Here is a 14,566-nt window from a genome sequence, read left to right as displayed (position 1 = left end):
TGCTGCAGGTGTGTGTTTATGGGTGTGTTTAATGTGAGCAAAGAGGGTGTGTGTTTCTCTGTGGGCTTCATCGCCTGAAGTTCTTGTATCTTGTCCTGTAGGTGGTTCCAGAGCGGCGCATAAAGGTGGAGCATCTGCTGCATCACGAGTGGGTAATGAAGGGGTACAGCAGCCCTGTGGAATGGCACAGCACATGCCAGGTACAACATCCACCCTAGACGTAGTACAGTGACATGATGGAGATCCACCGTACAGAAGATTGTATCTTTATTATCTTACATACTCATATATTTGTGTCTGTGTGTGTGTTTGTGTCTCAGCTGGATCATCTAGATGAGGAGAGCATCACCGAGATGGCTGTGATGTTCAGACAGTCCAACCAAAGCACCAAGCAGCTGGTGTCTGAGGTACATTTCAGTACTTGTATCTGCATCAACACAGATGCTAAAATGTAGACACATATTTATTAATATTGAGGTTCTTGTGCTCCATCTAAAAGAGATGTGTGTGTGTGTGTGTGTGTGTGCAGTGGAAGTTTGATCAGACCACAGCTACGTATCTTTTGCTCTTGAGAAGGAAGCAGCGCAGTAGTCCAGTGTGTAGCTGAGCGGACGTGTAAGAAATCCAGCTAACATTCCCACAATCAGTGTATTTTACCTGACAAACGCTGCTCTACATGCTCATCTGTCCAAACACTACAGCTTCTGGAATGTTCTTACACCTCTTCTTGTTTTATTTAACAGGAGACGTTGGTGCGACAAGGAGGGACGATGGTGGCGCCATCCAATCAGGACACGTTACATCTCAATTTCACATTTCAATGATTGTTGCAGATGTTTCTCTGTAACCCACCCTCCTTCTCTCTTTTTAACAGAATGATGCATTTTGGGTATCTGTGTGTGACCGGTTAGAGGAACTCCACTGAGGTGCCGCCCTTGTTGATCCACACAGCTGTATGAGTGTAGAACATGGATGACCAGGATCAACAAGCCTCAAAATCTTATAACATTAAATAATAAATAAATAAACTCTCTGAATATATGAAGGTGCATGAATGTTCATTTTCACTTTTCTTCATCATTTTGTGTATGAAGTCAGTAATATGAGGTGAAAGAAGGCACAACGTTTCCTGACATGTTACAGAACATTGAACTCAGCAGTGAAGATACAGACCTACTGTCAGTTACTCAGAGCAGCCTAAAATCGTTACCCTAAAACTTCATCAACTCACGTCTCTCAACTCATATTATTTCATTACAATTCTACAAAAAGGCCACAACAGGGCGACATCACAAGGATTTTTTATTTCAACAAGGTCACAAGATCCCGTCCGCTTTTTTCAAACATGCTTCCAATCTGGAGACTAATGCCAAGTTCACACTGGATCTCTTGTAATCGGAAGTCTTTAAAGTCGGTGTGTGTCACCCTACACGACTGATAAATAACCCATTATGTGTTCTGTCCAATATTTACACAGTACTGGGTTGCCAAATAACACATTTTCACCTGCATTCTGCCTTTTCTTTCCTGTATACCAAAAACAGTCGACAATGCAGGTCTACAACACGTTACAAAAACACTTGGGACAGAAGAGCCATAAACACTCTCTCATTTTTATATAATAATAATAATAATAATACAGTGGAACCTCGGTATACGTCCTTAATCCGTTCCAGAACCTTGGACTTATACCAAACGAATTTTCCCATAGGAAATAATGGGAAAATGAATAATCCGTTCCCATAAAAAAAATCCTATTGTTATTGGCATATTATACTTTGATGGGGTTGTATAAAATGATTTATAAAATGGATAGTTCCGGTCCTAAAATCTGATTGGCTGAGCTGCGTTTAAAGCCGCTGTTAAATCCCCGATATAAGCGCACCTGTGACCACCTCACATCATTCCATATTAATACGCCCCTGAAAAGAAAACAAAAAGAAACTGTACAGACTTGGTTGAACACTATTTTAAGTAATGCACTATACATGAAAATGTCCAGATTAATATAAACAGTAATCTTAATCATTAAGCGGGTGTTTCGTCCAAGAAATAGTGTAATAGTTTGCGAATGTTATGTTCGCCCTCATGTTGCCTAGCAACACGGCGCACCGTTAACGGGACTACAGTACCTGAACATTATATAGCGCGTTATAGCTATAGAGTTATAGCTGTAGAGTTATAGCGCGGCTTGTTTACTGTATGGTAGCAACTGGTGTAATGATGCTCGTGGCTTGGTCTGGCCAGAGGTAAACAAGAGTAGTGCGCGGTGTCGTGACTGATTTTGAACCATACAAGTTCTAGCATGCGAGTCGTATTCCAAATAAAGGTCGTATACCAAGCTACATTTTTCTTATCCAAACAGGACGTATACCAAGTGGGACTTATACCAAAGCAGACGTATACCGAGGTTCCACTGTAATAATAATAACATCTCAAATCTGCGATAAGTAACAAGCTGTAAACTATTTTAAGACCACTAGATGGTGACGATGTCTGTACAACATTTTGAACTTCACTTTAAAAGTCAGTTGAATGTGTTTTACTGTAGTAAAAAATGAAAGTATGAGCTGATCTTTGTCTCATTGTGTAGCTTTGATGAAGAAAAAGCCGCATTTAATCCATGTTTATGGTATGCTTAAGTTTTAGTGGGCATCTAAACCTTGGTAATTGTATTTATTTTGTATAATCATTTTAGATCTCATAAAAGAACATTTAATAGTAACACTTTAAATACTAAAAGCTCTGAATTTCACTTCTACTCTTTTCTGTTCTTTCCTCTCGTTATCTTCTCCTCTCCAATCTTCTTTATTAATGATTTAGTTTTTATTCTGTTATGATTTATGAATAGAATTTCAGGTTACATGAAGAACTATTTTGAATTATTACCCACCCAGTCATTTACATCCACTTTCTATTGTCACTCCAGCTCAAGCCTACATACAAATACATGGACCGTGAGTTTAGTCCCATTTAACAACCGTGGACACATTTGCTGACATCGGATTCAAAACCAAACTCTCATCACACAGAGGACTCAGATGGAATTTACAGTGTAACAAATACATTTATTCATCAATAAAGAAACACTTGTCTCCCGACCCCTCAGTTGGTTTTGGTCAGTTGGTCACCTCCATGATAAGAAAACCTCCTGAACTACCACAATAGTATTTATTTATTTATTTTTAAATGTTATTTCAGTTCAGTCTGTATTAGCATTTATATGAACTGGGTTTTATGCACTAGAAGATGGTGGGATAATTAAACGTAAATATGAGTATTTCTTTTAACAAAGGAGTTTAGCTACCACTAATTTGGTCTATAAATTAACACAGAGAACAAAGACTCATGATGATAGAACAATGCAACACTGTTCAGTCCACAGCCCTCCATTCACACCTTCTCATGTACATTCTGGTGAAGTACGGTTCATTATTTGCTAAGTGGAAATGATCTAAAGACTAGAATTTTGGAGTGTAGACCTAGAAGTGTTAAAGTAAGAGGCTATTCATTTATGAAAACTTAGCAATCATAATATGAAGAATTTATGCAAACACCATAAAGACCAGGGTAAAATTCTTCCACTTGAAAGTAAAAGTTGTTCTGTGTTTATTAAAGTAGATTAATGCGTGAATGCGCTGGTGTTGTTGGAGAACATTATGTGGAATAAAAATACTTCCCACACTCTTAACAGTGATGTAGTAAATCTACGTGAATACGCTGATGCCGTTTGAAATTATTTTCATGAGCAAAAATCTTTCCACACACTGAGTAGTGATACAGTTTCTCTCCTGTGTGAATACGCTGGTGTTTTTGGAGGTTACTCTGTTGAGCAAAACTCTTTCCACACTCTGAGCAGTGATGTGACTTTTCTCCAGTGTGAACACGCTGGTGTACCTTAAGGTCACTACTTTGAATAAAACTCTTTCCACACTCTGAGCAGTTATACGGTTTCTCTCCTGTGTGAATACGCTGGTGTTTTTGAAGGGTACCATGTTCAGCAAAACTGTTTCCACACTCTAAACAGTGATACGGCTTCTCTCCTGTGTGAATACGCTGGTGTACTTTAAGGGCACTACATTGAGCAAAACTCTTTTCACACTCTGAGCAGTTATACGGTTTCTCTCCTGTGTGAATACGCTGGTGTTTTTTGAGGTTAACCTGTTGAGCAAAACTCTTTCCACACTCTGAGCAGTGATACGGTTTCTCTCCTGTGTGAATACGCTGGTGTTTTTGAAGGTGACCTTGTTGAGCAAAACTCCTCCCACACTCTGAGCAGTGATACGGTTTCTCTCCTGTGTGAATACGCTGGTGTTGTTTGAGATTACTCTGCATAGTAAAACTCTTCCCACACTCTGAGCAGTGATGAAAGTTCTTCATGTTTATGCTTTGATAAGACTGTAGAAACTGTTTCCTTGGAAAGCAACAGAAACGAAGAATCAAGTTGAATAATTAGAATTACTTTTACTACATTAATACCACAATAATATTAAACTCATCACCTAGTAATAAAAACATTAAATTCACTTCACGTCTAAGTGAGAATCTGAATTCAAAGAACATCAGGATTAAATACTTATAAATACTGCAGATATTAATAATTAAATAACTATAAATAACTTGATATAAATAAAGATATAAGAGATCTGACTTTCTCAACATCAGTCCTGCACCAAGCAAATCTAATCCAGTTCATGACAGGACTAATAATTAGCTCACAAGTGTAAATCTTTGGTGTGCTGGGAGTAAAAAACGCTTCATAAATCACCACAATTATGAGCATAAAGCTATTTTAAACAGTCTGAATATATTAACCTGATAATATTAAATAACATAATAAAATAAAAAGAACAACAAATGCAACATAAATGTAAAAGAAACAAACAAGAAAACCCTTTACCTTCCTGTTAGAATCCTGGCAGTCACTTTAACAAAGCTGGTGTCTCAAGCAGGTCGTTTCTAATGAAGAACGTGCAGAAGATCCTTCTTACCAAGTGACTCAGCTACAGGTCTAGAGTTTAGTCCTTAAATAGAGCTGAGGACAAAGACCCAAGACCAGATAAAAACTCTGCATTGGTCAATCATCAGACAACCATTCACACCTTCTTGTGTGAAGTACTAGCTCATTATCTATTGAACGTGTGCAAATGAACTAGGTGGAGCCACAAAGCATGATGGGTGAAGTCAAACTACACCTATTTATCTCAGCAGAGAAGTGATTTACATTTAATCCTAAACACAAACAAGGAATTGAAAGGCTATTCTGTAAAGTGAAATGACATGAACTTAGATAAAGCTTTTATGATAAGAATCTAAGTCATGTAAAATGCTGTATGTATATTTGTGTGAATTAGTTTCTACTGTATATGAGGAACAATAAGAAAACTATAAGAGGAAACACCCACCTATAGAATTATCTGTATTTATGGTGTAGAAATATGTGAACTGTTGGATTTACTGAAACACTTTCTACATTCTGAGCAGTGATACGAGCTCACTGAGGAAACATAAAGATTAATAAAGAGAAGGAAACAAAACCTGAAAATAAGAGCTTTACCTTCTGTTTAAATCCTGTTAAAACAGCTGAGAATGAGAGCAGTTCATAACTACAGGAACACAGACTGTACTTGTACTCGGTCTGTTTACCTCCAGCAGCGACTGCCCCAACCTTATATGCAGTTGATTTGCATAACGACTGATCACCGCCCATTGCATAACAATGGAACCGGTGATCAGGTCCATATGCAATTCACAATTGGGGTAAATGTGTGTCTTTTTCCCCGATCATGTGTAAAAGACACACATGGCCATTGTAATTAGTGGTCATTGAGAATTGCATATGGACCTGATCACCGGTTCAATTGTTATGCAATGGGCGGTGATCGGTCGTAAACATAAATAAAATTGAATTGAAAAACAATATCAAACAATAAAACAACAAACCCCTTTCAATGGATAAAATAAATAGAGAAGAACCTGAAATAAAATGAAAACATTAGAATTTGAACAATGCAAACTAAACCTTTCTATAAACATTTACTAGGAAAAGTGAAGGTACAACCTAAAGCTAACACATACTAAGCTACAGCTTACAGCCACACCTGAATCAGATAAAGACAGACCATGGGAACCAGGTGATGATTGCAGGCAGGGAAGGAATGATTTGTTTTTGAGGAACTTGGCTTCCATATATTTAATTGTTTGCTGAATATTGAAGGCAAACACAGAGTATCACATCATGACCACAAGTTTTTTACTGATATGTTGACAGTTTTGAAGAGGAAATACAGACTACACAACAGTCTTAGACTCCTAAGATTATATATGAAGTTATAACTTTAGAATAAGTACAAATAATCATAAATACAGTAAAAAGTAAGAAGTAGATGTATGTGAGCTGGTGTGAAGAACAACGTTTGTTTCCAGATGTTCTCCTCGATTGTATGAATTTGTTAAATCACCAGCACACTTAATTTAAAATAATGAAGTGTTGATTAACCAAACTAGGTACTGGATGATAACCACAAATAATATTAAGCTATACATTCACATACAGAAAAGCACTACTTACAGTATTAATGTTGGTGGTTTTTATTCTAACATTAGTTTTTTTTCTGAGCAAATAAACTCTTACTTTTAAATAGTTTTATTTTTATAGCTTTTAAAATCTTATTTTCTTAGGTGCCTAAAACGTTTGCACAGTACTGTATGTGTTTCACATTTCCTATTTAGTTGTTTGCTAAAAGATTGGGAATAAAATATAATCACAATTATCTATCTATGTTTGCTTTTTTCTAGATATAGCAGTTGCAGGCAGTCTGGGACGTCTTAGACCGAGTTGAGGAACACAAAGGACTCGAGAGTGGACTTCCAATCCCAAATGCTAGACCTGACCAACATGAGTTATACCCAAACAGTGGACCAGACTGGCAGCAATTCAACAGGAGGCAGAAAAGGACTTGAGGGTGTGAGGAGTGCATCAACTCTGTTCCAGAGGGGAAGAAGAGGCTGGATACATCCAAAGTGAATAGAATACTAAGTAATTATCTTTTAGCTTTCTCATTTCATACTGAAGCAACCTTAGATGTATACAGTGTGGGTAGCAGTCATTACATTGTGGTCAGTATAACCAGTATAATAGTGCTGTGGATAGATGTGTTGTAGACTCTTAGTACTCATTTATAAAGCCAATCACTGTACATACGTTCATTTTATTTTCTACTGCAGCTTATACCATGATCTGTGGTATAACAAATGTTGTATCAGGGCCAAGTCAAAGGCTTTATAAAGGAAGAGAAGAAAAGGACTTGAGGTGCTGTTTTTGGATACAGAAAACTCTTTGTCTTTACTACCCACCCTGTTTTGTGTCCCTGATCCATCCAGCATTTGTTTATTTTGAGTAAAATTAAGACAAAGTTCTACAGTTTGTCTCAGATTAATCCTGTTATTGTGAAATCCTCTTAGATTCAAAATATTTTACATTAGTTGTATTAGATTCACTTCTTATTAGTCGTGTTGTACTTGTATTAGGTCATTTTGTTCTAGAAAAAGTTTTATTCCTTTGAACAAAATTGCATTTTCCATTATCCAAACTGTTTACCTTTTAGCTAACGTTACCTGAAGTGTTTCATTTCAGACTACCAGTTAACCTGAAACTCACTAGAAAATATTACCTAACAGTTTCCAAATTGCTCTCTACCCTAATCCAAAACTCATTAATAATTTTGCTGTTTCCTGTTATAGTTTTCTTATTGTTCCTCATATACAGTAGAAACTAATTCACACAAATATACATACAGCATTTTACATGACTTAGATTCTTATCATAAAAGCTTTATCTAAGTTCATGTCATTTCACTTTACAGAATAGCCTTTCAATTCCTTGTTTGTGTTTAGGATTAAATGTAAATCACTTCTCTGCTGAGATAAATAGGTGTAGTTTGACTTCACCCATCATGCTTTGTGGCTCCTTCTAGTTCATTTGCACACGTTCCATAGATAATGAGCTAGTACTTCATACAAGAAGGTGTGAATGGTTGGCTGATGATTGACCAATGCAGAGTTTTGAACTGGTCTTGGGTCTTTGTCCTCAGCTCTATTTAAGGACTAAACTCTAGACTTGTAGCTGAGTCACTTGGTAAGAAGGATCTTCTGCACGTTCTTCATTAGAAACGACCTGCTGGAGACACCAGCTTTGTTAAAGTAGCTGCCAGGATTCTAACAGGAAGGTAAAGGGTTTTCTTGTTTGTTTCTTTTACATTTATGTTGCATTTGTTGTTCTTTTTATTTTATTATGTTATTTAATATTATTAGGTTAATATATTCAGACTGTTTAAAATAGCTTTATGCTCATAATTGTGGTGTTTTATGAAGCCTTTTTTACTCCCAGCACACCAAAGATTTACACTTGTGAGCTAATTATTAGTCCTGTCATGATTTGCTTGGTGCAGGACTGATGTTGAGAAAGTCAGATCTCTTATATGTTTATTTATATCAAGTTATCTATAGTTCTTTAATTATTATTATCTGCCGTATTTATAAGTATTTTATCCTGATGTTCTTTGAATTCAGATTCTCACTTAGATGTGAAGTGAATTTAATGTTTTTATTACTAGGTGAAGAGTTTAATATTATTGTGGTATTAATGTAGTAAAAGTAATTCTAATTAATCGACTTGTTTCTTTGTTTCTGTTGCTTTCCAAGGAAACAGTTTCTACAGTCTTATCAAAGCATAAACATGAAGAACTTTCATCACTGCTCAGAGTGAGGGAAGAGTTTTACTACGCAGAGTAATCTCAAACAACACCAGCGCATTCATACAGGAGAGAAGCCATATCACTGCTCAGAGTGTGGGAAGAGTTTCATTAAGCAGAGTCATCTCAAACAACACCAGCGTATTCACACAGGAGAGAAGCCATATCACTGCTTAGAGTGTGGAAAGAATTTTACTGTGCAGAGTAATCTCAAACAACACCAGCGTGTTCACACAGGACAGAAACCGTATTATTGCTCAGAGTGTGGAAAGAGTTTTGCTCAACAGGTTAACCTCAAACAACACCAGCGTATTCACACAGGAGAGAAACCGTATTACTGCTTAAAGTGTGGAAAGAGTTTTGCTTACAGTTATGCTCTTAAAGTATATCAGCGTATTCACACTGGAGAGAAACCGTATCACTGCTCAGAGTGTGGAAAGAGTTTTGCTCAACAGGTTAACCTTCATAAACACCAGCATGTTCACACAGGAGAGAAGCCATATCACTGCTCAGAGTGTGGAAAGTTTTTTGCTCATGAAAGTAATCTTAAACAACATCAACAAACTCACATAGAAAAACTACATCACTGTAGGTGTGTGTGGGGTGTGTCCCCAGGTTATTCCTGATAAACTTCAATTGGAAAGTCTCCAAATCCAAGGTGTTCAGTCCCCTCATGAGTTATTCTATGAGGTCTGGATGAGGGGACTGACCAGGGTAAAGCATGGTTAAAAAAGACAATGAATATATATATGTTATGAGGTGGGGAGGAAGGACCCAAGGATGCGGAGGTTTAACTAAAAAGGGTTTTATTTATTAAATCATAAACATAATATACATAAAATAAAAGGAATAACAATAACAAAAAACACTTCGGGGAATCCCGAAGGCAGCCGGACGTCGGGGGCTGAAAAGGAACAAAAAAAAGCATACAAAAGAAAAGGGGAAGCGCGAGGCGCGAACCCAGGGCTCCTGCCTCCCGACCGGGAGCTTTAACAGCCTGCCACAGCGGCGCTAGTGGCAGACTCGCTCCCGGCGCTATTGAAGCAAAGAGTGGGTTCGCGAGATGGAACACCTCGCGCTGTTGGCCGAAGAAGGGGGGGTAACACCGACAATAGCTGCGTGGCATGGCGCTTTCTTATGCTGGCTAGAGCCATGCCAGCTACCGGGTGTGATTGATTTGCGGGTTTCAAAAGTTAAAGGCAAAGGCGCTGTCACCAGCCAGGGTGGCTGGGAAGTGGCCATTTGCTCATGCGCTCCAGAGGGCGGAACGTGACGCTGTCACCAGCGGTAGCTGGGAGGGGGTCACGTTCCTCTGGGCGCAATAATGGGGTCTCTAGGTGGCGGCGGCACGGCGGCTCGACGGCAGCTGATTCTTCAAAAAAGAATCAGCCAACAAGAGCAGAAGGTGCGACGGCTACAGCTCTGCACCTATCCCTTAAATAAGGGAAGGCACAGGTGCAGCCACTTCGCCCTAACGAGCTGGCCAGGTAATTAAAGGCACAGCTCGTTTCTGCTCTGTAAGGCCTGTGGCGTCAGGGAGAGATGGTACATTCCCCTGATGCCACAGAGCCTAACAATATATATATATGTGTGTGTGTGTGTGTGTGTGTTTAGGCAGATGTTTGGAGCTTAAGTGTTGTCCTATATGACATGCTGTGTGGCTACCTCTTGTTCGATGGTGACAACTTTGTGGAGCTCCATGAACAAATTACTGTAAGTCTTGAAACTACAATGCAACACCATTGGCATACACGTCTTGTTACGATTATAAAACTGAATCTATTATTTAATGCTCAGCAGCATGTTAAACATACAGTAAAAGTAACAGTAATGGCTTGTGGTGATGGTCTTTGATCAGATGTGATTGTTTTGCTCTGTGTTTCCTCAGAAAGGACATTATGACACTCCTGACTGGCTGTCTCCTGGTTCTGTACTGCTGATTAAGGAAATGCTGCAGGTGTGTGTTTATGGTGTGTTTAATGTGAGCAAAGCGGGTGTGTGTTTATCTGTGGGCTTCTTCACCTGAAGTTCTTGTATCTTGTCCTGTAGGTGGTTCCAGAGCGGCGTATAAAGGTGGAGCATCTGCTGGATCATGAGTGGGTAATGAAGGGGTACAGCAGCCCTGTGGAATGGCACAGCACATGCAACATCCACCCTAGACGTAGTACAGTGACATGATGGAGATCCACCGTACAGAAGATTGTATCTTTATTATCCTACATACTCATATATTTGTGTCTGTGTGTGTGTTTGTGTCTCAGCTGGATCATCTAGATTAGGAGAGCATCACCGAGATGGCTGTGATGTTCAGACAGTCCAACCAAAGCACCAAGCAGCTCGTGTCTGAGGTACATTTCAGTACTTGTATCTGCACCAACACAGATGCCATTTATTAATATTGATGTTCTTGAGCTCCATCTAAAAGAGATGTGTGTGTGTGTGTGTGTAGTGGAAGTTTGATCAGACCACAGCTACGTATCTTTTGCTCTTGAGAAGGAAGCAGCGCAGTAGTCCAGTGTGTAGCTGAGCGGACGTGTAAGAAATCCAGGTAACATTTCCACAATCAGTGTATTTTACCTGATAAACGCTGCTCTACATGCTCATCTGTCCAAACACTACAGCTTCTGGAATGTTCTTACATCTCTTCTTGTTTTATTTAGCAGGAGATGTCGTCGGTGCGACAAGGAGGGATGATGGTGGCGCCATCCAATCAGGAAACATTACATCTCAATTTCACATTTCAGTGATTGTTGCAGATCTCTCTCTCTCTCTCTCTCTCTCTCTCTCTCTCTCTCTCTCTCTCTCTCTCTCTCTCTCTCTCTCTCTCTCTCTCTAACAATGCAGTTTGGGTATCTGTGTGTGACTGGTTAGATGAACTCCACTGAGGTGCCGCCCTTGTTGATCCACACAGCTGTATGAGAAGTGTAGAACATGGATGACCAGGATCAACAAGCCTCAAAATCTTATAACATTAAATAATAGATAAATAAACTCACTGAATATATGAAGGTTTATGGATGTTTATTTTCACATTTGTTCGTCATTTTGTGTATGAAGTCAGTAATATGAGGTGAAAGAAGGCACAACGTTTCCTGACATGTTACAGAACATTGAACTCAGCAGTGAAGATACAGACAGTGGTGTATAGTAATGAAGTAATAATACTTCGTTACAGTACTTAAGTAGTTTTTTGAAGTATTTGTACTTTACTGGAGTATAAACATTTTCAGCAACTTTCACTTTTACTCCACTACATTTTCTAAAGAAATTGTGTACTTTTACTCCGTTACATTCGCTGTATGTAAACTCGTTACTCGTTACTACAGAATGAAGGTAAATGATGTGAGATGTGTGACGGACTGCACGCTGGTTTGGTGAATCTGCGCTTGTAAGTTAGACGGTGGTTAAACACATTATTGCGCATGTGCAAACGTGCACTAAAAGCTATCGGAGTTTTCTAAAAGTGTGTCGTTCACCCAAAGACCCGCAAATATGGAGATTTCAGAAGCTCCCCGTCCAACACACTGATGTAACTTAACAATGATTAACAAAGTAAAGCTGCAGCATCAGCGGTTTTTTCATATTATTAACATTGTTCAGATATCTACCTACCATTTTTACCGATTACATTCGAACCACAAATAAAACGTTTCACTACATTTGTTTGGAATTCATTGACTGCAAAACTCATGAAGACACGTCCATTATTTTTAAAAACTCACCTACAGATAGATATTTCCTCAGATAACTTCTGTATTAGACCGGCAGAGGAGATTCATGGTGCTGAGGAACATGCAGCACGTCTTTAACCCTTTAATGATCTCAACAAGAACTCAATTTATCCAACTTATTATTAACTTATTATTAATGATTTTTCAGCTGTTGGCTTCAAGTTAGAAATGGTGTTTTCTTAAAGTAAGAATACCAATATTTTTTTAGTTTAAGACATGCTATTCAGTGAGTAGATACAGCCCAAAAAGATTATTTAAATACAGATTATTTTACTCAAATATTTTGATTTGAAATAATGGTTGAACAGATCATTAAAGGGATAAAAGTGCCACACATGTTAAAGTCTCTTGAGTTTTGCTTTAAATTAATTATGCCAAAATTATTTTTTGTTATTGAAATATACTACCCAAATAAAAAAAATGGGACCGTATAGAAATTGCAAATAAAATAGATGCAGTGTTTCTTACATTTACATCGACTCACATTCTAAAAACGTTGGAACAGGAACATTTAGGGCTAGTAATAAGTTAAAAAAACAACTAAATAATGTCATGATTTCAAACAGGTGATGTGAACAATGATTATGATCATGAATTGGCACAAATGTTCAGATGAAAGGAAAAAAACAGGTTAATTGTTAAGGTGGTTTACTGGCTTAAAAAAAACAATCTTTATATTTAAAATGACCGCTTCCATTTATACTAACAGCATTTACTTTTACTTTTAATACTTAAGTACATTTAATATCAAATTACTTTTGATGCTTAAGTACATTAAACATCAGATACTTTTAGACTTTTACTTAAGTAATATTCTAAAAGGTGACTTTTACTTCTATTAAAGTAAATTTCTGGTAAGATACTTGTACTTTTACTCAAGTATGGACTTCCGGTACTTTATACACCACTGTTGGCATGACAAATAAGGACATTCGTATTACCAAAGCAAGTTAGAGAGAAATAATAAAAATAACAATGAGAAAGAACAAATATATACAGAACAGTTACATGTGCAAAAATATAAAATAGAATAAAATATTAATAAAAACAGTGCAAAATAATAATAAAAATTATAATATGTACAGTAATGAGGTAGTAATAACGATCAGTTTGAGTGTGTGTGTCTCTCTCTCTCTCTCTGTGTGTGTATAATTTTTATTGTTATTATTTTGCAGTTTTTATTAATATTTTATTCTATTTTATATTTTTGCACATGTAACTGTTTTGTATATATGTGGCAGAATGGCGAAGGGAAGGGCAATGGCAAATATAAGGTTGTTGCGACAACGCCACCTGGGGTAATCTCATCCACAGGAAATTCTAAGTCTCTAACTTTTAACATACAAGATCTCACAGGTTCAATAATACCACGGGGCAAGAGACGGTTTTCAATTTAACCACAAAGGCTTTATTACACATCACAACAGTTAACAAAAGAAATCAAATTTACACACACACACACACACACAGTTACCCAACATAAATACCAATAAATTAGAAGAAAGGATTGCTGGGGCTTACCAGGCGGCCAGGGCAGACCAAAGATATCAAGAATCTATTAAATCAACCACCGTGACACTACACTCACCCTGCAAAAAAAGAAATGTGAAGAAAAATCACTACCAAGGACTGGACTGCCGCCTGAGCCACAGCACCTAACCAAACACACAAAAACACAATCACAATATACCAAACAAAAAGCTATGCCAGACTGGTGTGAAAAGAAACAATTAAATGACATACAAATGTACCAAAAACTACATAAAGATATTAACTAATCAATTACATTTAACACATAAGACATGTTAAAATACCAGTAGAATGTCCTTTAATTAAAACCCATCGGCCATTTTGAAGACGTAGCAATGCCCTGTAGATTATTAATTCCTTTTACTCAGGACGGACACATTCATTAGCCGTCACCACGGCTATTCAGCAACCCAGTGTTATTACAGACAAGCTGAAGTCACCATGAAGCGACTGACATATCCCACTATTAAATAGAGCCAAAACAGCAGCATGAATCCAGGGAAAGCTGAATACAAACCAACGATTTACGCCGTTCTCTACAAGAAAGGCATA

The 14,566-nt window shown here is 37.7% G+C and overlaps 1 pseudogene; it reads right to left on the bottom strand.

Annotated features, from left to right (window-relative positions):
- Window positions 1-3,789: 3,789 nt before the first annotated feature.
- Window positions 3,790-14,566, bottom strand: part of LOC134326281 (zinc finger protein 850-like) — a 45,789-nt pseudogene continuing 35,012 nt past the window's right edge.

The sequence above is a fragment of the Trichomycterus rosablanca genome, chromosome 14, assembly GCF_030014385.1.
Source record: "Trichomycterus rosablanca isolate fTriRos1 chromosome 14, fTriRos1.hap1, whole genome shotgun sequence".
Taxonomy (NCBI): Eukaryota; Metazoa; Chordata; class Actinopteri; order Siluriformes; family Trichomycteridae; genus Trichomycterus; species Trichomycterus rosablanca.
The sequence above is the reverse complement of the archived record's forward strand: the minus strand, read 5'-3'. Positions and strand labels throughout refer to the sequence as shown.